At 34.4% G+C, this 11,115-nt stretch overlaps 1 long non-coding RNA gene across 1 annotated transcript; it reads right to left on the reverse strand.

The window, feature by feature from the left end:
• Positions 1-448: 448 nt before the first annotated feature.
• LOC119068728 lies at positions 449-10,184 on the reverse strand. Its single transcript, XR_005086214.1, has 3 exons — positions 10,169-10,184; positions 1,043-1,047; positions 449-541 (listed from the first exon to the last, which is right to left on the reverse strand). It is a non-coding gene; the product is annotated as an uncharacterized LOC119068728 (long non-coding RNA).
• Positions 10,185-11,115: the final 931 nt, after the last annotated feature.

Raw genomic sequence — 11,115 nt, forward strand, 5'->3', positions numbered from 1 at the left:
ATAATCTTTTGAGCTAAACAAGTTTGAATGATTTTCGTAAATTCAAGTTTATCATTTCGATTGAGATTCTTCCGTAAAGACAGTAACATTTTATGTACGAATTTATCGATTGGATCCTTGTTTGTTGAAAAATTACCTATTTTAATACAGTGACGCGAGATTAAGTTTTACTGTTGCGTTGGCCGTAGCCATATCCATTGGAAAGTCAAATTCGAGGTCAAATTGCACATGGAAATATTTAAAAATTAAAAGTATTGCTTCTCATCAACTTTAGTTTACACTAGTTTACATTGAAGCAAAAGTATACTAAAATTTAAAAAAATGAAGTTTGGTGCAGTGTATTTTCTTTCGGGATTGAAGTATTGAAATAAAAACGCCTCTTATTTTGGCCTTGCAGTGGTTCTCTAATATCGTCACCGGACGATAATATCATTTGAGTATATGATATTAGGTAACGTCAGATTTTTCGTCCATAAATGCCGAACAATAACACTAACCCTAAATCCTGACAATAATGGCAAATGTCAAACGATAAAGGCGACTCGATAGATTTTGATCAAATAAAATGCCAGTGTGTAGCGCATGATCTCAGGACTCCGACAAAGTCATTAGTTTTCCAATTGGACCAATTTCTCCTAAAAAGGTTAAGATTTTACACATTGATGACGTCAGGATTTTAAAGTCTTATCGCTCCGGAGTTTGATCGTTTGACATTTGCCTTTAATGTCAGCATTTAGGGTTAGTGTTATTGTTCAGCATTTGCTCGACTGTTGGAAAGTTCCTATTTTTTGCACATTTTCTGAGATTTTTTTCATCTCATTATTTGTTGGTATGGTGGTTGCAAAAGTCCCACTTTTTTGCAACTTTTCTGGTAATTTTTTCTTCTCATTATTTGCACATTTTCTGTGAACCTTTTCTATGTTGGTTGGCTAAGAAACTAGGAACTTCATTCTTTTATGATATGTCGCTGAGAGCGGCTCTAAAAAACTAAGAACTTCACTCTTTTACGAACTTATGTAATACTTTTGTTAATCTGTATCACATGCACTTCGTGTGCTTAAATAGTTGAATTTATAGGTCAAAGACTTACGGTAAAATAATCGAAACGCTTGAAACCAAAGGAGTCAACGATGATCGGTCGAGAGTCCAAAGATCCAAATGTGTACGGTAATCGAATGCGGGGAATAATTGACCAATATTAGATGACCAAGGGCGGGATTCAGAATCGGACCAAGGCAAGAATCGACCAAAAATACATTCCAATGATAGACCAATACGAGTGAAAGAACTTTCTTTCCGAGTAATTTTTAACAAAGTTCTTTTTTATTGCAGAAGCTTTTACAATTCTTTTTGATCCCATGAAGGGAGACGGTAAAAAGAGGTCGAACAATGTTAGCTTAATCTATTTATGGTATCGGCGGACCAGTATAATTCAGTGTTGGGATAATAATAAAATTCAATAATGGCGCGACTGGAAGGATACAATGCAATTACGACAGATGTCGGTGTTTGTTATAGCGCGATGTTTAAATGTTGTTTGAATGTTTTAAGTGTTATTTAAATGTGCTTTGTTCGTATAATGCTTCCTTAACCTAATTTACAAAGTTTTTGTCCCATGAGCATATTCAACGTTAAAATAGAAAAGGATTTAGATCGATACGTTTAATGTAATTGAGATAAATCATATAATGCGAGCCATCACATTATACTTAGACGAACATAGCCGTTGAATTTTACAAGGTAAAAATAGTGAGGAGGTAATGTCATTCAGACGCGAGGCCTAGCACATAAGTTCGATGCCAATGACATCTTTTTTTCAAATCGTTGACTACGATTTACTTGTAGTTACCTCCTCACTATATTCAGTATTTACCTTGGAATTTTACATGTAAAATTAGAAATTAGTTAACAGGTGACAAATTAAATCGATATTTCATACGTTACATATTTGGCAACGGACAGTCGGCTACAAGGTTGAAATCGGAACCACAAAAATTACTACATTAAACTAAAACACAACTCCTTCTGAGGAACTGAGGCATTAGCTGCCTCCTACTACCATGTTGTAGGCTTTGGGTGGACATTTTCATTATACTTAAATATTCTGGTAATATTTTAGAGTACAAAATCGAAATAATGTTATTGTTTTGATGACGACCAAATCATTTTCTGTATGAAAATATTATTTCTTACAACAATATTATCGTTACGAAAACAACAACATCCCACATATGATAATATCGTCCCACGTATGATATTATCGTCACTAGAAACAACATTATAACAATATTATCGTCATATACCAACGCACTCCAAGCAAAAGTGATCTTAGTGGTCAGCAGCAGAAAATACTCTATTTCACATGAACATATTTTTACAGTGTTTTACAGTTGTGTGACAAGTTTCACTACCCTATTTAGAGTACCACTCATACTTGAAGTGTGTTGCATACCCAAAATTACACTGAGCGATTTTTCCCTAGCTCGTGAAAATTCTAACTACTGCGTCGAGCAGGCCCCTTATTTCAAATCTGTTCTGGTGCCTGTTTCAAGTGCGTTGATTCTACCAAGGTAATGCCTTTCAGACGCACGGCCTAGCACATAACTTTACTATGATTTACTTGTGCTTCACAAAATGAACGTTCGTGCCACCGAACATCTGATTTAGTTATATAGGATATTACCTTCACAACGTCACCTGTTATCATTTCTCGGATCGATAATGATTCGAACTTCGAATCGTTATTTCGTGAACATAGTTCACTTATTTGAAACACATTATCATTGGCATAAATGAAGTATCAAAAATCACGGCAGAGTAAAATAAACCAGGCATGAGCGGTTCATTTTTGAAACGTCAAATGAGTGACCTAATACACTGTATGAAAATGAACTCAAATAAACAATGAACCATAAATAAAAATAAAAAAATCCCAAAACACAAAGGCTGCTAGATAATTCATCGCTAGTCAAATCAAGCGCTCCTGCCTGGTTTACTGAAATGAGCGAAAAACGAGAATTTTCATAAATTAACTTTTCTTATCAACCAATTTTCCTCATAATTTAAAATTAAAAACATTTAACGATTTACACAACGAAACTTTATTATTTAAATAATATTACACTTTCAACGCAAAGTGAAGTAGCTCTATATACACTTGTACTCGCATTTTCATAACGACATCCTAATAAATAAGTTTAAGACCGCCATAATGACATGTTGCAAAGCTATATAGCCGAGGCGACATTATAAATATATGTAAAATACAAAACAACCACAGTACCATACACAAAGCGCGTTAGGGAGAGAGTAAAAAAAAGAAACAATAACAATTTAAGGTAATATTCTTAAATGAGGTTACTTTGAACGTTGATGCGGTTTAGGTTTTGTTGAATTTATATGAAGCTCAAGCATATTATACAATATACCGTGGATGCTAGTATTTTCTTTTCGGTGTACGTAAAGCCAGGAGAGGCTTTAAGGGTTTTAAGCAAAAATATATTTTATATATAAAATGACGGAGATAGAAAATATGTGGAAAATATGCTAATTTAATTGTTAATTGAAGAAGTTAAGAAATTTTGAGGTAGAAGGTGAAGTTTTTAGAGTGTGGACATAGTTGGTATAACTGGCTTCATCCTCTCTACATTACATAAAAGCGCCTGACTTTATGTTAAGCGATGAAAGTTGTGCTACTTGAATTCGGGAAAAAAAAGTTGTAATTCAGAAGGTATAAGCAGTATTATGGTCAAGGATGGGTGCAAGCACTGTGACTTTGGGAAAATCAAATTTATGCGATTTAAATAGAAAATCGTTCTACCAATCGGATGCCTAGAAAAACGAACCCTCAGACTTTGACCAACGTAGTAGAAAGCTTTGATTAAACTAAATTTTAGCTTCATCCTGTTTGCGTCTTTAAATTTTTTTGTTCCCCTGAGGTCTTCTGGAAGCAGATGAACCCTCGGAAGTTGAAGTTCTTCATTTTGTGAATTACACATATCACCGTGAGTCCTAAACCCAACCTGACCATATTGGTACTGTACTTACATCAAAATCAACTCGTCTTTCCAATGATACCGTGGTCGGACATGGTGATGGAGAAATTTACTATGGTGGTCCAAAAAACTAAGTTGACGACAAATTGTATGTGTACCAAATCTTGTACTTCTTTAGTTTGAAGATAATGGAACTCTAGACTGGGCTCATAGTTATTTTTTGTTGTCGATGTATATATAGTCGTTTCGGGAAAATTAATAGACACCTAATAACAACTAGCCACGTAGAACTAGTCCTTTACGCTCCCAATATGCACTGTTGATTCATATCAACGTTCAAAGCACGATTTTAATTCCTTATTGCAACTTTGTGTTCATTTAATGTTCATATAAGTTTTTTATTGCTTCTTGAATTCACCAACTTACTCAGTTACAGAAATACTATGAACAGTGATGCACAATATTTCACGGAACATTCTGGAAAAAAGTCAACTAAATATGGAATTAATCCAAAACTTCGCCACTTAATATTTTTAAAGCAATTTCACACTCAACGTGCGTCCAAGTTAATTATATTTTTTTATTTCATTTTCCTACATGACTTTAAAAATAATAGCGAAAAACGGGGAAAAACTTTTTGTTTTATTTATTTTTATTTTTTATATTTCATTGCCCGAAGGAAGAAAGCTCATAAAATAAACAAACCAAAAAAAAAAACTTTCGTAAAACCATAAAAAGTAACATTATTTACGATCAGAAAAAAAATTGCTGCGAACAAACTTTTTGATTTCCAAAAAAAAAAAATCGTTTCAAAGGTACCAACATATCGTTACTAATTTATTTAAAAAGCACAATTCAACCCTCCACCCCACCACCATCATCGCCACAAACTTGAAAACTTTATGTTTCATAATAGCAAATGTTATTCACATATAAAAAGTGCATGTGGCATACATTCCAAAAAAAAATAATACAAAGAGCATAAAGAACAGAAAAAAAATAATTCTGTAAATAAAACAAGTTGAATAAAAATTCAGGGAAAAATAAATGGGAAAAACAAACATCGCATCGCCAAACATAAACCATTTTCCAGATGTAATATTTAAAATGTTTGCAATAAATCACAGATAACTTTTCCAATTTAACTGTTCCGAATGGAGTCGCAAATTTCTCTCTGAATTTTTGCTTCTCTAACCCGACAAGTTTCCATATATATGGCGTTTTTAGTGTTTATTGTTTGATATCTAAATACGATTTTTTGTTGGTCTCATAAAGTCATTTCTAGTAATAATTTTTCAATTATCTTCTTAATACTTGCAAATATTGGGCACTTTCATTCGTGTTATTACGTTTATTAAAACCGCAGGGTAATATAGAGTGATGTGGACATTTGGTCGAATAGCTACACTCAGTGCCAATACTGAGTTTGAGAAATGGCCTGTTGTGCATCCTACGGCATCTTAGTGCCTTATACTACGGTTCATGACATGAACTTCATGTGTTAATTTTTACTACTGTTCATGAACTAAAAATATGCTTTGGATGAGATCCATCACGAATGCTGAACACTACCAGATGTAGTGTTCTGTTGGGTCTCCACAACTTAACATTTTCAGGTCATAATTTAGTGAACAGAGGCCCGTTATCTGTAAGCCTTTTGATGTTCTTACAGATAATACAGAGGAAATACTTGGAGAACCCGGGAAGATGGCAATATGCAACTTGCTTGCGTGGCTATACGGACATTATTCCCAAATGTAATGGATTTTTGTTCATACAATTCTATTATATTTCTAGTCTATTTCGTCATAAAATTACTGTTGTCACCGCTCAATTTTTTGGGAACTAACTTTACTGCAATGACATTTCACGGATATTTATAAGCGTGAAGTTATTTCAACCAAACATAGTCTGTCACTCGAAGCACTTTTCCTTAAAGTGCGTTGTCAGTGTCTACTTCTAGTAAATGTTATCTTGAGGTCTCGCAAGCTCATAGTACTCCTTTTCGCAAGTATAGGGTTGTCATAAGAGCAGATGTTAAAACAACAAAATGCAATCTTGCCAGCTCTCGATTATAACTGTTTGCGCGAACTTTTCAGAAAACTAAATTCGAGAAATTTTAGAAAATCAAGGAAGGTCGTGCATATTCTTTCTTGAAAATTTACCCTGAATTGAGCCTAAGATCACAACTTATTACTGATGATGTCATTATGCCCTTGCCCATGATAGGTTGTTCTCACTCCAAATTGATATGGATATCGAACTACATCAATTCAAGCCAGAAATCCAAGAAATATGAAACCATCAGCAATCAGTAATATTACCCAATAAAACTTGAATAATTTAGTATTGAAATGAAATACAATAATATTATTGTTATAGATATGCAACAGCAACACCTAGATGAAATTTGATACTATTTTGCTTCACCAAACGGCAATAAAAATAAAAAAGCAAATAAAATAAAATAAAAAAACGAAGAAAAAGCACACAAAATCGACATAATAATATCTCTCTCAATAACCCATAACCATCAACCCAGGATTTAGAGTAAATTGTGGAGCATAAAAAAATGTTGCCATTCTTTGCTTGATCCCTTACCCACCGAGAAGCCGAACCTTTAAATAAGCAAATAAATTCTCATTTAATGTTATTTTATTTGATATTGTGTTGTTGTTTTCTTTTATTTTATTTAACTTTTTTTTCTGCTTTTTTATTCGATTTTGATTTTATTTTTTTTCGTATTTTTTGAATCAATAATGAGAATGAATGGCATATTACGTTATTATGGTCTAAACGTCCTAAAGTGTATAAGTAAAAATGTGTTTACCGAAGTTTTGATGATTGATCAGCCATTTCCGATCCAATACTTTATGAGTGCGCCCTCTTATTGACGCACTGAAATGAAAATGAAATTCTATACGAACACAGGAAATTGATTAATTTCCCCTTAAGTGCGACGTCATAATAAATTGATTATTTCTCACTTTGTTAAAAATGATTAAAATTTTGCTAGAATCAACAATTTATGCGAAATGTAAACTGTAAAAATTATGGGTTTCCTAAACCAAAATAATAAAATTAACTTTTTCCAGGTTCGAAATAAAAATGTTTATGGAGAAGTGCTGTTCGTAATATTTGAGAGACCCGTACCGCTGATATTTTGTACCTTGCGGAAAGTTCATCGGAATGATTATACCAATAATCCAATCGATGCCCTGGAAATCTGTTTTATTCGATATAGTATAACGATTTCAATCTGTAAAGACAATTTTGGTCTAAAATTGAGTCTAAAGGGTAATACTAGAGGGCCACATCGAACCTTTACACGTTTTTAATATTTAACCGCATTTAACATTATTTCGAGCATTAGTTATAAATATTTAAACCTTTACTCGGATGGTGTTAGGGAATCTCGCGCCGCGTCATTCAAAATAACTCACAAAGTGGCATCTTCCTTATACAAAATGTGTCAAAATGTGAATTATTGTGAATGACGCGGCGCGAGATTCCTAGCAACCACTCGGATATCTCTACTTCTGTACACATCACAGTGTTTCAAAATTCCGAAAAAAACCAGCGTGAGTAAAATCTCGGGGAAAAATCAACCGATTTTCGTGGTTCTTTCTTTGTTGTGTAAGGAATAGATGTAAGTATAAGATAGAGTACAAAGAAGTCTGGTAAAACTGACGTCGCAGCACCGACGACACTGGCCCAAAGTCACAAAATATTTCGAAAATACGAAAAACATCTCCATTTGTTCATGAATTTTATCGTGTTTAGTATCAATGGTAAGGCTTTAGGCAATTTGTTTCCGAATTAGGCAAGAGAATCTCGAATGTCACTAACGAGAAGAGAGCTACTCTTTTCCTTCGGCAGAGACTATCCATAGACATTCAACGCGGAAATTCAGCTCCTGTGCTCGGAACATTGCCGTCAACCCAAGTATTGGACGAGGTTTATTATCTTCTTTCAAATGAGAATAAAAAGCGATAGGTTATGTTTTCCCCTGATTCTCACGAATCAGGCCAGTTTCCATGGTTCTGGATAAATAGAGTAGGGTAATTTTTGTTAAGAATAGTAGTCACTTCATGGGTGGAATTTGTGTCATGTACAGATACAAATTTAGGATTAATAAATTTTCATCTTCTGTGCAAATACACAAAATTTATGAAAAATAAAATAAAGTTAAAAAAATCGTTTTCCTCGGTTCGTTAGAGAATTTCAGAGGAATTCCTTCGATTCCCTTACAATTTGTAAAGCATTCTTTGACCTTGAGTATTATTTTCTGAATTGTGTACCATTGTACACACTCACCGAATGTAAAAACCACCTAGAAGAATAATGTGGTAAAAATGAGTTTCAAGGGCTCTAAGTTAAAATGTCTAACGGACAAAATGTCTAAAGCTAAAATATCTACATCCAAAATTTAGAAATTCACAATAACTAAGGCGAAAATGAATATTGGACGAAATAACAATAGTTGGCAATGTTGGAATTTTGACAAAAACTTTGCAAGATGTCAACTTCTGTTATTACATTCAAGGGGGGATTCTCGACCCCGCTTTTTTATTTTTCCAAGTTCTTCACGGCCTGCGGCGCTATCTATTTTATAAAACTCCTAATATTATTCGCACTTGCGATGTTGCACTTGTTTTATATACTGGATTACAATCGAATTTAACAGAATATAGTCGATATACTCCATATACTCGGATATAGGTGATGTACTAGATATACTTGGATATAGGCGATGTACTCGATATACTCGGATATAGACGATGTACTCGAATAAAATCGATAGGGGAATTCCGTTCATTTTATTTATACTGAGTACATCGCGTATATTCTGAGTATATCCAGTATAACGAGTATATCTTCGTATATTCCGTATATCGAGTATAAGTCGCATGTGTTTGACAACTGCCACGTGTAGAAAAACTAAATTTTTTACGCGATGGATTTCGATCAAACAACATGCCAGTGTGTAGCTTGTGATCTCAGGAGTCTGGCAAGGTAATTAGTTTTTCAATAGGACCAATATCGGCTGAGTCAAACACATGCGACTTATACTCGATATACGGAATATACGAAGATATACTCGTTATGCTGGATATCCTCAGAATATACGCGATATACTCAGTATAAATAAAATGAACGGAATTCCCCTGATTATAATCGGATATAGTTAATGTACTCCATATACTCGGACATAATTGATGTACTTGATATACTCGGATTTAATCGATGAACTCGATATACTCGGATATAGGCGATGTACTCGATATAGTCGGATATAGGCGATGTACTCGATATAGTCGGATATAGACGATATACTCGAATACAATCCAATACAATCGAATATAATCGGATATAGTCGATGTACTCCATATACTCGGATATAATCGATGAACTCGATATACTCGGATGTAGTCGATGTACAATATACTTGAATACAATCGAATATGCTAGATATGCTCGTATATAGTTGATGTACTCGATATATTCGGATATAGGCGATGTACTCGAATGCAATCGAATATAATCGGATATAGTCAATGTACTCCATATACTCAGATATAATTGATGTACTCGATACTCGATATACTCGGATATTCGATGAACTCGATATACTCGGATATAGGCAATGTTCTCGATATACTCGGTTGTAGTCGATGTACGCAATTTACTTGAATACAATCGAATATACTTGATATACTCGGATATAGGCGATTTACTCGATATACTCGGATATAGACGATATACTCGAATACAATCGAATATACTCGGATATAGTCGATGTACTCCATATACTCGGATATAGGCAGAGCCGGATTAACCCATGGGCAAAGTGGGCCCGGCCCAGGGCGCTGGGAAAATAGAGGCGCTGAGAAATTAAATTTTTTCGACAGTGTAATCATTTCACGTTCAACATAAGTCATGCACAAATCAACGTCGATTAAAAAAAATTCGCGCTCGCTTCGCTTGCGTCTGTACATTACATTCTTGGGGTAAATGTGAGCTACAAGAAATCATATATACATCTAACTTGATATTTTTGAATAATACACGCACATCGACTAACCCAAGGCTGTTCGTATTTGGTTATTTAAAGCGTTTTTATGATGGTCCTGCTTTAGAAAAGTTGAACTTTGAGGCTTCTGGCTGAAGACACTATAAATAATTTTCAATAACCATTCCATTGCTTCATTTTCGTCAGCCGCCGGTGATAGTCGGATGATGGAAAGCTTTTAGCTCATGAGGAATTTTGGAAAATTTTGTAAATTCCTCATGAGCTGAAACCTGCTCATGATCGCCGGACAACGGGAGTTTGGAACAAATAAAGCAGCTGGAAAAGCTGCAGAACAAATCCGTTTCCGCCCATTGAAAATTGTTCATGGCATATATTCGCGATTTTTTTTGTCGAAATCCAAGGCCAATTACCTAAATTTCAAGATCTAACACTTTCAGAGTGAAGACAAAGGATCATTCTAGAGTGCCCTAAACTTCAATACTTTTGGGATCCCGAGTCCTAGATCCTTGAAATTGCTTCAACGCAAGTCGTTTTTTCCGAATCATGACCTTACCCAACGCACTGCTCCTAGCATGAACATAAGAAATATTTGGAGGCTGATGAAGTCACAGTAGGCACTGCGTTTCTTTCGTGAAGATAGGTGACTTGTTTTAGTTGTGTGAGTTCAAACACACAATACAATCAATCTTAAGCGGTAGCTCTCATCACAAAAGCCTCCAAATTCGACATTTGTCAAAGTAGTGTTCATGCTAGGAGCAGTGCGTTGCCTTAGCAAGTAGAGTAAATCTCGCAATATAATGAAACTGTAACAGTATCAGAAATATTGTGTCAAAAATTCAAGTTTTTTTTTTGGTTTTTCCTCACAACGCGTTCATGTTCTAACGACCTTCCAAGGGAAGTGAAAAGTGAGAATAATGAGAGGACATTCGAGTGTAAATTGAAAGAACACCTGAATGAAACTATAGAATTGTGATGTAAATTTGAATTGTAGTGTTCATTTTTCAATGTCTGTGATTATGGAACTTTGTATTTGAAAATAGCTATTTGCTAAATAAATTTGTTTGATTTGATTTGTTCTTCAAGAAG

Source organism: Bradysia coprophila, chromosome II (genome assembly GCF_014529535.1).
Source record: "Bradysia coprophila strain Holo2 chromosome II, BU_Bcop_v1, whole genome shotgun sequence".
In the NCBI taxonomy this organism is placed as follows: domain Eukaryota; kingdom Metazoa; phylum Arthropoda; class Insecta; order Diptera; family Sciaridae; genus Bradysia; species Bradysia coprophila.